This window comes from Artibeus jamaicensis, unplaced genomic scaffold (genome assembly GCF_021234435.1).
Source record: "Artibeus jamaicensis isolate MK-2021 breed Jamaican fruit bat unplaced genomic scaffold, CSHL_Jam_final contig_391, whole genome shotgun sequence".
Lineage (NCBI taxonomy): Eukaryota > Metazoa > Chordata > Mammalia > Chiroptera > Phyllostomidae > Artibeus > Artibeus jamaicensis.
The window spans coordinates 6,232,896-6,250,023 of record NW_026521814.1 but is presented as its reverse complement, the minus strand read 5'-3'; the positions used below and the strand labels follow the sequence as shown (position 1 = coordinate 6,250,023).

At 39.7% G+C, this 17,128-nt stretch overlaps 1 pseudogene; it reads right to left on the bottom strand.

The window, feature by feature from the left end:
• Nucleotides 1-3,545, bottom strand: part of LOC119045830 (glycylpeptide N-tetradecanoyltransferase 1-like) — a 47,809-nt pseudogene extending 44,264 nt beyond the window's left edge.
• Between the last annotated feature and the right edge of the window lie 13,583 nt (nucleotides 3,546-17,128).

Genomic DNA, 17,128 nt, shown 5'->3' with positions numbered 1-17,128 from the left:
TGGCTCAGTTGGTTGGGTGTCTTTCCCACAAAGCAAAAGGTCACCAGTTTGATTCCTCATCAGAGCACATCCTGGGGTGCAGATTCTTCCCATCGAGGTGCAGGAGAGGTGGCTGATTGATGTTTCTCACATTCTTGTCTCTCTCTTTCTCCCTCCTTCCCCCCTCCCTAAAAAATAAAGAGTAAAAAAGCAAAGAACGTGTCTTTGTCTCCTATGCAGCTACCAAAGGAAAACAACAGGCAGCTGTGGACTGTGGGCGGGAGTGTCATCCGAGGTCACCTTGGTAATCAGTGACAGGATGTAAGGGCAGCCTGGGTCCTGTCAAATATTGGATTGGTCTTGAAATCTAAGATATAATATTTCTATGTTTTATAGAAACTTTTGGAGTAAAACACAATTAAGATATTAAATAATAAAGCAAACATGAAATTTCAATCAGGTAGAAAAGCTTCCATTCTGTAGCCTGGTGTTTTATTACTTTGCATTAAGGTGATATGCTTTTTGTTGAGAAGGTAAAAATATCTATAACTTTTTATTAGAAAAGGTAAAATTTCTGGCAACAAGGACTACTTGTTGGTCAGTGTTTGTAATTCATACAAATATACCAAATAAGGTATTTAAGTTAAAATGTCTTTGATCACATACTCTATCTCCAAATGCACTGTACAGTTAATTAACTTTGTGGTACAGAATTATTTTGTAAAAGAGGTAAGTATGTTATATAGATACCTGGCTTGTATTATTAGTAATTCTGACACTAGGTATATATTGTTATTTTACAATGTAGAGTGATCTATAATGTGTAGCCAAGTGGCTAATGTTGAAGGATGGGCTCAGAAATCATAAATGGGCTCTGGCCTGACCCAAGGGCACATTTCCTCCATTCTCCAAGCCTTTTCACTTCCCTAGCCTTCACCCATAAAAGAGGCACAATATTACCTATAAAAGCCTTGGACATAGCGAGGAGTGAATCAGTTTTCCCACAGGAGGACAAGTATTTGTAAATGGTGCCCTGAAAAGAAATGCACACCTATAATGTTCATTACTCATCGAGGTTGCAGCAAAGGCAGATTTCCCGGGTAAGGGCTCCACTGAGGAGTGAAGATGCAGAACAGCTAGTCTGCTCACCCACTGTGTGTTTCTGCGAAGCTTTGGTGAATATTCTCTCATTATCTGAGCTCTAGACTTCAAGAAATCAGTGACATTCTTGACTTTAAACACTTCTGGTTAAAATAAAACCATTTTTTTAATTTTAACCAAATGAAATAAAGATGAAATAAAGAAAATATTTTAAAAGAGTAGAATTTGTGAAAGATTCTGAAAAGATGTCCTTATGTTACTTTAATCTCCCCATGGTGCTTTCATATTACATTTTTAATACTTCAGCTTGCATGCTTGAAAATAATTGTTTCCCCAAAACAACTGTACATAGCACAATTGTGTGTCATAGTTAAATAATTAAGTAGAACATTTTCAAATTTAAAAAATGAGTTTGGTTCAGTCCTCACTAAAGAATGTTTAGCTGCTTCTTTTCCAATGCCTCATTAGTGCTAAATTTTAAGAATTATGATTAAATCAATATTCTTTTTATCTAACCTCTGAGTTGGTGAATGTTCCATAATTATGTATTTAAACATATCCTTGATAATGTTGCTGAATCCTGAATCCTTCCATGTGGGGAGACCTTACTTTTATATTTTAACTTTCTTTTCATTATTTGTCCCTTTATTTTGTTATAATTATAAAAGCAACAATTCAAAAATGAGTGGCATTTGCCTTTGGTCTCCTTTACACGGTCCCTGGGATCCATGGAGCAATCCTTGGGGGGTCCATCCTGTTGAAATACATCACTCGGGCTGATGGCAATAGCTGGAGAATGGTGCGACAGGCAGAGTCTGGTATCTCGTCGCCTGCGTGGAGTCACTGTGCATGGTGCTATAATCAAAGTGCATTTGGACTCGTATGATTATTCAGTGCATACGAGTGTGGATTGCAGGATTCCTTTCTCCTTCCATCCTTAGAGCATTCCCCTTGCTCCTAAGCATTCTTCCTTAGAGCATTCTTCTTGAGGAAATATGATTTATCAACACACCATATGGCAAACAGAATCCGTTGTAGCACCACACTTTCAGCAGATGCGATTTCACAATGTGAGATGCTTAAGTTCCTTTCCAATGAACACTGTAACTCCTAATATAGATTTGGCAATATCACTTGCTTTTCTTCCCGTGTCACAGTCATCCCTGTCATTGCCGTTAGCCTATTTTTATATGTGAATAAAAGCTTGTGTTTCTTTCTGGAGTGCAGCTTTCTTATTATAGTGTCTAAAAGTAAAATGTAAGCAAAAAAGATGAAATAGCTCCAGATGTGGTAATTCAGTGACAAACAGTTGAGCTATACACTGGTAAGAAGAAAATGCCCATCAAAGATTGAATTTTACTTTGTCCTAGAAAAGTGGTCGAGTAGAAACAGTAGAGGCTTTGCGGTTCTTTCTCAGCTTATGATGCATTGGATGACATGGGGAGAGTTGCTTCTGAACTCAGAGAGGTAAGAACACTCAGTTTATGAGACTGTGGTAAGACTTATGCAAGGTAATATATGCAAAATTCCCAGAGTGCAATGCCTTGGCACAGAATTGGGGCATAATACACTCAATAGCTGTCTGCTCCAATGGCTTCTCCACCTCCTAATAGTTCCCTGAGATTTCTCAAATAGATCAGATAGAAACTGTGACTTTGAAAACTGAACCTTACACATAGAATTGTTTTATGCATTGTCTTGGCAGAGTTCATTCCATTGAAATATGTCTATAATACAAATTTGGATTTCTACATCACTTAGCACATAATGTCGTTATTGTGTCATCTATTTTATGACAGATGACTCAGAAGGTATGCCCATGCCCCTCACCTTGTGATATAGCGCCTTGCCCTATATCATATATATGATACTTTAATAGCAGTTATATAATGAGTTGCATGATCTTTTTTATGGTGACCAAATGTCAAATCATGTAAAAAAATACTTTGAAAGAACAGAGTGTACTAAGGGCATAATTACCTTGGCAAGTAATTCGAAAGATATTACTAGCAGTATAGTTTTGCACTTTAGTGAAGAAAAACAGGATAGGCTTAAAGTAATCTTCAGGCATATATGCAAAAAAGTTTTATGAAAGATTTGTTATGACTTTTATGGATTAGTAATAAAATCAAAAAGGAAGTGTAAATTTATGAAATATTATATTTCCTCATTTCACATATTCCTTTTTACTAACACAAGCTCTGTAACTGAATGGGGAGGGGAAATAAGGAAACTAAGAGTTTGTATATTAAGGGGGAAGACATTAGGCAATCAAATGCATGGTATTGCATCCTACAGGACTATTGGTTTTGCAGCAATGCTTCCTGTTGCCCTGGACTGTTATCTGGCCATCTAACCATTGATTCATTTAGCCACTACCTACCAAGCACTCCCTCGGTGAACTGGCACCAGGCCAGGTGTTTCCCTGCTTGGCGATGTTGTCCTTCTTCCCAATCACTCTTCATTATAGACGGAGGCAATGTTTAACTTATATAACAACTTGGACAGGATAGGAATTAACTACCCAGAAAAGACATTTCTTAAGTGTTTACTGCATGACAAGTATGATACTAAATGTTGATACACATTACTACCATTTATTTCCTTAACCGCCCTGAGGTAAATACTACTTTTATTCCCATTTCACACGAGAAAACTAAGATTTAGAGACATCACTTGCTCAAAATCATATCATTTGTAGGTGAAAAACTCAGAATTAGAACCAAGGTCATTAACCAGAGATCATGCTCCTAATAAACATAGATCCCATGGAAGAAAATCTGTAATAGGATGAGTCATAAGTACAGTTAAAATGCTTGATAGATGCCCCATTTTTAAACTTTTGTGCCTGCACACTTGTTGACTAAGTGGACCATATAATTATGCATCTCATATTTGTCCTTTTACCCACTTTTCAATCATTAGGAAGAGTGATTGCAAAATTTGTTTTCTGAATTTCTGAAAATTGCATCAGCTAAAGTGTTCAGAAAAAAACATCTTGATGATTAAAAGCCTCATATCCATAGTTATAGTTCCAAAATTGTAAGTTTAAATTGTGCCTGAGAAAAAGATCTCATGTATGTTACTAAGAAAAATAAACCATGGCAAGGAATCATAGTTTAGGGCTGAAAAAGATTTAGACTCTTGTCTGGTTCAGATTTACCATCTTACAGATGAGGATGAAGGCCCAGAAGGGTCCTTGAGTGTTGCCAGGTCTCACTGTTAGGTGGGAGTAGAATGCAGTCATTGGATTCTGCATGTTTTCTTAGAAGAGTATAATACAGAGGGACTGGCAGTCAAGGGCCCCCTCGATCTAAGTTTTGCCACTAAATGCCAGTACTGTCTTCAGGCAGTCATTTATGCTATGAGTCTCAATTTCCTTTCTTTTTATAAGAAAGATTTACTTTTTCTTCTGCCAAGATGGAGGCACAGGTGGAGATGCCGTGCTTCCTCACACAACCAAGTTTAGAGACAACTAAATAACAGCAACAGAAAACACAGCCAGAACACAGAAAACTGAACTTTTTGGAAGTCTGATAACAACAAATTCTTCAGCCTGACTGGTAAGAGGGGCGAAAGCAGCAGATGGCAGAGTGGGGTAGCACAGGAAAACTTGGTCAGACAGACTTGGGTGCGTGGAATCCAGGCGCAGGGTTGGACCTGGTGGGCAACTCAGCAAGCAATAGCAGGGAAACAGCGAGGGAGCAGGGCTGCGGGTTGATTGTGGTCTCCCATTCATGTGTGGATAGACAAGCGAGGGAGTGGGCGACTGGACGAGAGGCAGCAGCCCCAGCAGCAAGGGGCGGCGGAGGGTGCCGCCATTTCCCTGCTCGTCATAATCCAGTGACCTAAGTGGCCCTGCCCCGGTGAACAACCTAAGTGAACCTACAGATCTGCTCTTTACCCAGCTGCGAGAAACAGCAGAGGGGACCGCCATTTCCCTGCTCTGACCCCGACTCCACATACAGAGTCACAACCCAGTGACCTGGGAGTCCAAGGCTCCACTCCTCATACTTAACAAGTGCAAACAGATCAAAAATGGCTCAAGAAGATCCCAAAGCCCCAGAGCCTATAAATCTAAGTGATGAAGAAATAGCAAAACTCTCAGATGCACAGTTTAAAACACTGGTGATCTGGATCCTCACAGAACTGGTTGATTATAGCCACAAATTAGACAAACATATGAAGGCGAAACTAATTGAAATGAATGGAATTGCACAGGACACCAATAGCAATGAAAAGGAAACTGGGACTCAAATCAATGGAGTGGACCAGAAGAAAGCAAATAATGGCCAAACAGAAAAGAGTCAAGAAGCAAGAATTCAAAGAAATGAGGACAGTCTTAGGAACCTCCAGAACATCTTTAAACGCTCCAACATCCGAATTATAGGGGTACCAGAAGGGGGAAAGGAACAGCCACCAGTGGAAAACTTATTTGAACAAATAATAAAGGAGAATTTCCCCAATCTGGCAAAGGAAATAGACTTCCAGGAAATCCAGGAAGCTCAGAAAGTCCCAAAGAAGTTGGACCCAAGAAGAAACACACCAAGGCACATCATAACTACATTAGCCAAGATTAAAATGAAGGAGAGAATCCTAGAAGCAGCAAGAGCTAAGGGGACAGTCACCTACAAAGGAGTCCCCATCAGACTGTCAGTGGATTTCTCAAAAGACACCTTACAGGCAAGAAGGGGCTGGAAAGAAGTATTCCAAGTCATTAAATCCAAAGACCTACAACCAAGATTGATCTATCCAGCAAAGCTTTCATTTAGAATGGAAGGACAGATAAAGTGCTTCTCAGACAAGATCAGATTCAAGGAGTTCATCATCACCAAGCCCTTATTATATAAAATGTTAAAGGGACTTATCTAAGAAAAAAAAGTTAAAGAAACATGAACAGTGAAAGGACAACAAACTCACAGTTATTAACAACCACACCTAAAACAAAAGCAAACTAAGAGGACAGCTAGACCAGGAGTGGAAACATAGAAATGAAGGTCTCAAGGAGGGTTAGCAACAGGGGAGTGGGAGGAGGAGAAGGGGGGAGAAGGTACAGAAAATAAGTAGCATAGACAGTAGATAGAAAATAGATGGGGGGCAAGAATAGTATGGGAAATTTAGAATCTAAAGAACTTGAGACACATGGTCATAAACTAAAGGGGGGTAATGGTGGGGATGGGGAGTAGGGTGGAGGGGAATGAAGGGGGGAATAGAACAACTGTACAGCATAATCAACAAAAAATAAATTAAAAAAAAAGATTTACTTTTTTATTCCTTAGTTTGTTTCTAACATTTTATTATCTTGAGTTTAATTACATCACAGTCCACGTGGTTATGTCAAGTAGATATGATTATTATTCACTCACTTTGAAGCCTACTACCATTCTAATTCAGAATGCAAATACTGCCTTCATTTGCTTTTCTGATAGGAAAAGATTTTATGCTAAGATCTAAGTTTTGTTTGAGATTTAGTTATTCTTGAAGCCTTTTCAAAAACCTACTAGGGTATCTTAAAAATTCTTCTCTTTTATGTATTATATTTACATTTTATATTCATATAGAGATAAATACCTTAATAATGATGAGGCAATAAATATTTGACATGTATTGGTCGTACTGAGGAAGCATAGTAAGAAGCTAGGAAACAGAGAGCGAGCTGATTGAAACTGGCATCACAGAGCATCCTGACTCACCTGCCTCCCTCGCCCTTGCACAACCACTCCTGTAACCACTAAATCCTTGGGATGGTGAAGTTCTGATCAGCATCAAATAATCTCAGGAACAAAGCCTCAGGTCTGTTGACCACAGGGACAGAGTTTTGGTCAAACTAGAGATAACATTTAGGCCTCAGTTGTGTTTCAGCACCAGGCCCACAGAAGCTTAAACCAGATAAAGCGTCACTTGGGTTGACGTTAGTACCAGGAGCATTAACTAATGATTCCTGCCCTGGTACCAATAAATCAGTAGAGACCATGACCCTGACCCTATACTCTCATTATGATGAAGTGGCATATTAAAACACACCCGGAAAGCTGATGAATATTCTATTGAGACTCTCCCCTACAATTTCTGCCTTTAGAAAATAGATAAAACCCTTAAAACAAAGGACCCGCTGTGCACACGTGCTCTGTCTCTCTCTCTCCCACACCTGAACCATCTTTCATCAGACCTGTATCTTTGCTTTCTTTCTCTTAAGCTTTAAGGGTCCTCACAAGAACTGCAACCAGGGTAGCAGCGGGCAGTAATAGCTCATCCTGGGCTAACCCCTTAAACTGTCTCCAAAGGCCTTCCTTTTGCCTCTGCAACTTGTTTCCTGAGTCCTCGCAGCCCAGCTGGCTCACTGCTTCTGCCTGTGTGACTTTCTTTCTAAAAGGCCAAGGCAGCTCTCTGAGAGGCCCACTTGAATCTTCTCTTCAAGTATACTTTCTCTTTGCATGTTAAATAAACTTGCTCTTGTGGTAGAGTTCTTGGATCTGAATTTTTTCTTTGCTAAAGTCAAGAACTGAGAGCAAACATTGCCAGTAACAATATAATGAGGAATAAAATGTTTAACAATGCATTTAAGTAGTGAAGGCTCAAGGCTGCTATTAAGGAGCAAGGAGAGAGAGAAAAAGGTGACCAATGCAGAAACTCAAGGACTTAAAGCACATTTTAATAAAACAACAAAATGAAATATACTATATGACCCAAAACATGAAGAGACAAATCTGCTAGAAAATCTATACAATTTTAATATTCTTTTTTATTATAACTGGTTTTACAAAGGAAAATATTTCAGTAAAGGCTTACAAGTGTCCCTGTAGAAGGCCAAAGCTACACCAGAATAAAAGGATCTAAAAACACATTACAAACTCCACTAAAATTCTATTTCATTTTAGGAAAACTTTTTATTGCAGTTGACTGTTTACTTGATATTTTTCCCAATGAGGGAAAAGTGTCAATAATAGTAATAATGATAATAATAATAAATGCTTATATTGTGTTTACTGTGAGATAAGCACTGGTCTAATATACACATATAAAACACATTTAATTTTATGTCATCACTTCACTATTTATCTGCTTTATAATAGTGCTACTGAGTGCTTCATAAACGTTGTAGAAAGATATTTTATAAAACTTGTTTGCATTCTAAATAAGTAGTCTGGTTTATTTTCATTAAAAAATAACATGCAAGGTTGTATATTTCTGGGTTTCCTAAATTTTTATATGAAAATACATTTGTTTAAAATATTGTCCTTGCTACATATCCTAGAATCTAGATTGTGCTTGTCACATATGTTAAAATCTATAAATGTTAGAACTGAAGGGGAAATTGGTCATCATGTAATAAAGGTACCATCAGTACAAACAAAATGAGAGCATCTTACAGCTGAGACAATGCAGGGTGAAAGATGTGAAGAGATCCTCCTGATCATCTAATTAGCTAGGGGTAAAGTTAGATCCACCTTGCTTTGCTTCTAGCACTGACAGTTGTCCACAGCAAACAAAACCCATGTAGCTGTAAGCTCTCAGCAATAATTAGCAATGAAGGTAAGTTTTTAAGAATAGCCTCCTTCTAATGTCTCTAAATCTGCAGGGTATGAAAGAAATGTTCCACTGTCTATTTCAAATACTGGAATAAAGAGTAATTTTAAATAGAATAGCAAAGCTATAATGCAAGGATCCAGCTCCAGAGACCTGAGAACACTTGTCCAGTGTCCCTTCCAGAATGCTCCCAGACTGCCACACCGGGGAGGCACAGCACCACTTCTCATATAGCTGCTGTAGTCTGCTCCAAGTCACCCCTAGCCTTGAGTGCAGCCACGATTAACCCATAGGGTTCCTTCTCTGGATGGCTGAATTAGAAATAGGTACACATGGGGATGATTGGTGGCCCCTCAAGCACAAGATGACTTTGTGCCAAGAAAACGTTAGCCCTCTTCCAGGAGGACACAGAGGCTTCCAGAGCACACTGCCTTAGAGAGTCAGCCAATGGCTGACATTCATCCCTTCCTGCTTTCTTGGCACTTTATGTGGTGATCTTGCATTTGGGCCCACTGTCTGTCTCATGAGTTCCTCTGGAGATTAGAATGAAATATAGTTGTACGGTCCTCTACTACTGCTCATTAACACTTACATTGCTTCTCTCTAGTCTCAGATGAGTTTTTCTCCCTCTTGTTCAAAGGCAGTATCTCTACCAAACCTTCCATCTCATCTCCTCCCAACTCTGGCTTATTTATCCTCACCTTTTTCTCTATCCTGACTCCTTTCTCATTTATAATCATTCTGGCTGGCCAATCACCGAAACTCTTTCCTTTTCCTCCTGGGCTCACATGTAGACCACATTTTCCACCCTCCCTTATAGTAAGGTGTGCTTTGTGACTAAGATCTGGCAATTGGGCATGTGGATGCAAACAAATAACTGTTATGGATCGAGCCTTCAAAACCCTCTGTGAAATCCTCCATGTTCTCCATCCTTTTCCAAGTGCAAAATGTCCAGTAGAGGTCTTGGACCTTGGGGGGTAGTAAGGTCATTAGATTAAAGGAACTTGGGTCTCCAAACAGTGGTAGAGCTGATCAACCATCCCAACCTTCACTGTACTGTAACAGAAGTGAGAAAGTCTTTGGGTTAAGTTACCAGGATTTGGCAGTTGTTTATCATGGTACACCATCAAATCCCACCGCAAAATGCACCACTTTTTAACACTGGCTAGGCACTACAGAGGACTCAGAAAACCACTACAGGCAGCTATTCCCTAAGTGTTAGAGGAAGTTCAATGCTGTCATGCCTTCTCACTCTACTCGCAAAGAAATCAAGCCTTCAGGACAATGAGGAGTAGCTCCAGCTTACCAAAATTTGGGAGATCATCAAGCAATTTCTACCCGTCCTTGTTGACATCACAGAATTGAGTCACCTTTCTGGGTTTCAGATACCTTCCCTAGTACTATAATGAACATATGGAGCTTGTTTTATGTCCTCAGGAATACTGTCATAGGCTACTCCTGAAAGAGAAAAGTTCCCAGAGAGTTATGCATTCTATGTATGTAGGCTTCAACTCTATGGCTTTTCCTCCAAGTGCTCACACTTTCACCTGAAAGATAAATGTCATTCATTTTTTTGAAAATGTATGTACTACACAAAAGTACCTCATCATCTGAGATTAACTTGCACATTCCATCTGTTTTCTACCACTTCCTGAGTGGATAGTCATGCAAAGAGATGGGAAGAATGTTTGCTTTTGAGATTAGAAGCTGCTGTTGTGATTAATTATTTTTAAGAATCTGGGTTTATAGTTCATTTCACTTTTTTTTAAAGATTTTATTTATTTATCTTTAGAGGGAAGGGAAGGAGAGAGGGAGAGAAACATCAATGAATGGTTGCCTCTCATGGGTCCCCTGCTGGGAACTGGCCTGCAGGGAACCGGCCTGCAAACCCAGCATGTGCCCTGACTGGGAATATGATTAATTTTAAATCGGTATTAAGATATGTAGGCTCATAACAAGGTAGAAAATACTACTATAGATAATGAAAGACCAGAGTTGAGAATTGAGACCTGAAAAATAAACAAAAAAAAATTAAAAGTATTGAGAATATATCAAATTGCAAGATAGATCTGATACAGCTGTGCATCAGATCAAAGATTAAGAGTATAGAAGAGTATTTTTCATTATTTTTTCCCCTGGGACTACTTTATCCAATACAAACATTATAAGGGAAAACAAAATTATGAGTTTTTAATGGTAACAATATTTAAGGCTGTAATTAGGTTGGGAGATGGCAGCAAGTTTCTGGGAAGTTGTCAAGTCATACAGATTCAAATTCTATGACTATTTAAATATTCACTAATTGGCATTTAGGTCCACTGTGAGGTGCAGGAAACCATTTGGATCTCCCTCCTGCCACCCCTTGTCCCTGACTATGTGATGCTAAAAATGGAACCCTGCTGGCTGGATGGCAGCTCAGTTAGGGCAAGAAGCTGGTTGTCACCTTCTAGTGATAACTCCTCACTAAAAAAGTTGAAGCAGGCTTGCTGTGTACAGCTAAGCCACTTCTGCCACTATCCTCAAGAATGTAGCTGAGAATATAACAGAACAATGGAAAGGGATAATTATTTGCTACTATGAAGGGATATCATATTAATGATTTCAATGGCAGGGACACTATCTAAGGTATGCCATGCTGAATGGAGAGCATAAAGTTATTCGTGAATTTAGGGCAATGGGGTGCCGTGGGTAGTCCATGCGTGTTCTGAAGGCCAGGGTTTGTTCTAGTTCTATCTCTTCCAGAATGAACATTGTAAGGAGGTTACTGTGCAGGTTCTAAACTTCTTTGATTCTGTTTTCCTTCTTTAATTCAAAACAGGGATATTAATGATACCCCAAAGTGCCCCAAGTGAGGTAGGGGCTGCAGGAAATGCGTGAGGCAGTGTGTTGCATGAGATAACAGATCTCTCCACTCCCAGGTAGACACGGCAGGAGGAAGCCTTGCGTGCAGCATGTGGGAGGATAGCAAGAAAGACTGGCAAAGGGAAACGCCCTTCTACCGCTTTCTGGTCCCTGATTGAAGATGGGACCAGGGACACAGCAGCATGTGTACCATTAAGGTCAACACGGTGGCAGAGGGATGTGCTGTCCTGTCAGTCCAGACTGGGAAAAAACAGGATTGGTTGGGGGATCTGCACCCTCTGAGAGGAGATTTAAACAAAGGGAAGGGAGAAATGCTCACTTCCTCTGGGACCCACTGGTGTGGATGTGGAGGCTGGAGTGTCTGCAGGATCGGTCCTGGAAGCCACAGGGCGATGGCAGTGCCCTAAGTGCAGATCCCAGGAAGAAGCCTGAAGCCGCAGAGTTTAACAGCCTTAGGCTCCAAAGCCCAGATAAGGATGGAGTGGGATTTCTGGGTACTGTTTTGGGTTTTAGTCTTTTGGGGAAGAGATGGACTTTGTCTGGGTTTTCCAGAAGAGATGAACCTGGAGCCAGGGAATCTCCTGTCCTCCCAAATCATGCAAGCTTTTAATGAAGAAGTCTTTCCTTCCCTACCAACCCTTGTCTTTGGAATCTGCTTGTGGGCGAGAGCAGGTAGCCAAACCCCACTTTTGTTCATCAATACAATGACCTGCTTCACAACATTGTGAGCTACACATACAAACATATATACAGACATGTTGCTGCTTTTAACTATTATAAGTAACTTATGTTGATAACAGACATCAATAACGCACTTAATACAATTCTCTTAGTAATTACTATAAGGCTTGTGTGTTCTCAATAGAGTTAGAAACTATAAGTGATTCTAACAAGCGGTTGGACCTTAGTCTCAAGGAGATTACAACTATTGGGGAAGTCAAGATATACTTAGGAAGTGCTAAATATTAATATAAAATCATGTTATTAAGAGTGAAAGTGGATTGTGGTTGATGAATAACACAAAATGAGAGGTACAACTTAAACTGGGCGAAATATATTCTGGAACAGGAGATATTAAATGTTAGTTAAGAATTAAAAGACAAATTAAAAATGAACCCATTCAAGTTAAATCCTTTTAAAATCACATTAATCCTAGAAATTTAGTTGGATAGGTTTGGCTGCATGTGACAGAATACCAAAATAAGAGTAATTTCATTTCATAATTAAGACAAAAATCTCTCCCCCTTACACACACACTCACACAGTCTGCACAGGCAATGCATGGCTGCTATGGCATCTTTTCAGTTCTCTCCAGCTTGATGCGTCCACTTCTGTGGCCCTGACCTAACAGCTGCACCAGCCATGGGTCTGCATTACAGGCAGCAGAATGAAGGGATAGGTGAAGAAGGGCCCACTCCACCTCTTTGGAGAAGACAAACTAGAAATAACAAACTATATTTTTAGTTACCTTTCATTCTCAGAATGGGCATTGGGTGCAGGGGTAGGAATATTAGGGTGATGAGTCTCTCGTGACTTAACCTGCATTTTGTTTTTCCTTCTCTGTGTGGAAAACTAAACCATGCCCCTCAAAGACAGTGGGCAGAGAGAAAGGAGGCCTGGGCTCTAATTCCAGCTCATTTACTAATTAGGTATGGTTGTTGCATCTCTCTTTACTTCCTTTTCTTCGTTGTGAAAAGACAGCTATCTCCTTTAACTATCTGAAACTCTATAATTCCATCAAGGGTAAAAGCAGATCGATGGAGCTGGACCCAGTGACTTTATAAAACGGAAAAAGTTCAAGAGTTTAACACTTAAAAGATTAGATTAGATCACTGATCTAAAGGAAGGTTTATAGTCCCAGAGTCATGAAGGGAGGAGACTCTGCCCTCAGTGATTTGGTTGTGGTACACAGAGCCACTAGAAATCATTGATTTCAGGCTTCATGAGACTCTGCAAGCAGAATATCTCATACAGCAAAGTCTGCGGGCTCTAATCCATTTTGGCTGGCAGCTTGGGGAAATCAAGGAACGAAGCTAGGAGGATCTAGATTCTTGTGCTGGCTTGGCCAATCACTACCTCTGGGACTTTTACCCAATCATTTAACTTCTGTGGCCTCAGTTTTACTTACTTTGCAATATTTATAGGTGTCATAAAATAATTTAGAGACCCAGAGTTCTGTCTCCATCCTCCTCAGGGATTTCGAAAAGATTTTAATGCGCAGATGCACCAAGCATCTGGCCATGTGGGAAGTAAAATGATCACTGATTGATCAGGTGAAACATGTGGCTGTTCCCCAGGCAGAAGGTTACAGTAGCAGCAGCAGCAACTACAACAACAGGATGGCATCTGAGGCAGAGAAACTCTGTCTGGCACTGAGAAGACCAAGAATGTGTTGTAATGTTGGGACTGAGCCAGCACAGCCAAGAGCTCAGATTCTTGAGCAAGGAAGGGATCCTTTCCAACAGCTTGTGTGTCCAGTTCATAGAGGCTGCATGGTGGAATCCAGGATGCAATGCTGAATGCTGGAGAATGGCCAGAGGCCATGGTGGAGTGAAGAAATGTTAAGGATGAGGCTATATCTTGCCCTGGAGGAAGCTTGGCTCCATCCAGAAATACTGGTGTTTTCTGGGGCTAAGGCTTCACACTCCTCCAGACTGGTGTTGTTGGAAGATGTATGATTGCACCACAGGGAAGATGTGAGTGGGAGAAAAAGTTCAATGTCAAAAACAAACAAAAAAACAAACAAAACAAAACAACCTACACATTTAATGTGGAAAGCAGTGCTCTATATTAGGCAGGAACCTAAGAATGTAAATGGGTGGTAATTTGTTTGCTAGAATTATATGATGAGACCTGTGTCAGAACTTCTTTTCAATCCTTTTGTGTGGTGAAGATTAACCTTAACATCAGAGGTCTGGCCTTCGCCCCTGGCTACTTGGAGGTGATCTCTTGGTTCTGGAAATGTCCTGCCTGAATAGGAATGTCTTTGCCTGAGGCCTTTGGTACCAGGCAGTCTAACAATGGGATACATGATGGACACTTATAAATCACAGAGCAGTTTTGACTTCTGGAGGCACTAGAAACTAAAGGCATTACCCCTAATTTCCAGAAGGGGTTGAAAACTTAAGGTCAGCCGTGTGAGCAGTACGTGATTGAGTCCCAATAAAAAACCTGGGCACCAAAGGGTTAAGTGAGCTTCTTCAGTTGGCGATACCCTGAGTTATTGAGTCTAAATGTTGAGTCTTGAATTGTAGCTAGGAGGAGGTAATGTCATCCAATACCCCATGGGAAAATACGAGTAGAAATTCTGTATGTGAGCCCTCCTGGACTTCGTTCTGCGTCTTTTCCTTTGGCAGGTACCAATTTTTATCCTTTCACTCTAATAAAACTGTAATTTTAACTGTAGTTGAGTTCTCTAAGTCATTCTAGTAAATTATTGGACCTGAGGGAGTCTTTGGGGACTCCAAATTTGTAGCCAGCTGGTCTGAAGTTAGGGTGGCCCCGAGCCCTCTGAATCTGTGGCTGCTATCTGATGTGAGGGTAGTCTTGTGGAGGACCATTCCCTCAGATGGCTGACTTGGCTGTCGGAGGCTGTGCCCTTAAACTTGAGTTTAAATCATTTAAGTACCCCTCATCTAAAATCTCCTTCCTGTCTAGAGTCTGTTGGATCCTTGTGGTTGACACTTCTGGTAGTCCACTCAAAATCCATCGTCATTTTCTTGATATTTTTAAAGAGAGCCAATGTACTTATTTGGGCCAGGTGTTGGATCAAATTTGGTCAAAGTCAATCATAACAATTCTGTTTTCCACTCTCCCTTTTGTCTATGAGTCTCCATATTCTGGCCATTGACCCTTGAAACAAACTGGCCTTCCTGATGAGAGAGTACCTGTAGCTTTTTCCCTGTTGCTGTTCTGTCTGCTTTAAGTGGGACATATACCTGGAGGACAAACCTTAAGGCTACAGTCCTACAAACTAAGGAGAGCTGGACTGAGCCTGGGACATTCACGCTCATTTTTTTGAGCCACTAGAATAGCCTTGGGCTACCTATTTTAGGATTTCTTGATAAGTAAAAAGAAATTTTAACTTGTATTCCTTTTCAGCCAGTATATACCTGGTTCTCTGTTGTTTGTAGACAAATGCAGTGATAACAGGTAGTAGTCTCCATAGGCAAACAAACAAAAAAAGAGGTGAAGTACCATGTTCAAAGTCATAGGTTGCACCAACACTGCCCTATTCTCCCAACACCTTTCCTAATACTTCCCCCTGCCTATTTTGTTTCTTATCTTTTGAACAATAATTAGCTTAAAGTTTTACATACTACTCTATATAGTAAATGAAATAACCTTCCAGTAACAGGAACTTATTTAAAGTTATCCACAATTCAATGTTCCATTAACAGACCCTCAAAATAGCACCTTAAATTGAATGATCAATTTGCTTTTTTCATACTTTTAATGTTTTTCCTTTCTTTAATCTTTACACAAGGACATGTTGATTGACTTTAGAGACAGGGGGAGGGAGAGAGAGAGAGGGGAAAGGAGAGAGAGAGGGAGAAAAACTTTGAAGCAAGAGAAAAATATTGATAAGTTGCCTCTCGTACATGCCCAGTTCAGGGACTAAACCTGCAACTTGGACACATGCCCTGACTAGGAATCAAACCTGCAGCCTTTTGGTTGGTAGGATGACACTCCTACCATCTGAGCCACATTGGCCAGGGCTAATTTCTTTAATACATCTGTTACTCTTGACTGTTACCAATTCTCATCCCATCAAATTCCTGACATGTTTATATGTGGTGTATTATCATCATATCCATTCATTTTATATGACATTATCTCATCCTCTAAAACATTAACACTTTTAAATAATTTTTAAGAGTTCCCAGTTGCAAGAAAGCATCTATTTAGTCCTTGTTCAAAGTGAATTTATTGATTTGACTTAAAGTGAATATTATATTCACTGAGTTTCTAAGTAATTACTAAATAGAATTCCTTGACCATGTTTTATTTATTTATAAAAGGAAGCATCTCTGTTCTAGAGGATAAATCCTACAAATTAAAATTTCTCTTTGGTATTGATTCAGCTCAGAGTTTAATTAGTATATATTTCCTTTCAAAATGTCTGAACTAAGCAAAACTAATAAATCAATCACTTTTCAGTTTCCCTAATCTGTTCAAATGAATGTTTAATTAGGAAAACCTCCTTTGAAACTAACTACTCACAGGTATGTTTCCACACCGAGAACTTTAAGTTCATATGTCAAAATGTTCTTCTACTCTGGAGTATTTTTTTAAATGTACAGTGCAAAGATTAAGAGGGAGTGTGCATGAATAAAATGTCACTGTCAGTTTTAGAAACTACCTGACTTTCTTTTCTTTTGTCTTACAGAAGAAAAAGCCTTAATGTCAAATCATGTACAGATCTCTAGAATATTATGGTTCTGAAAAGATTCTGCCTGTTCTATGTAACCCAGGCATTTCAGAAACGATATAGAAGAAGCAGAATTCCACTTACTGATTTTCCATCAGCATCCTGGCCGCATTTTTAAGAACAAAGTACGTTTACACAAGTAGACCAGTGATTACTGGAGCCATCCCAAATACTCTTTCATTGTTTTGTAAAAGCATTGTGCTGAATTTATATCTCATTTTACTGTCA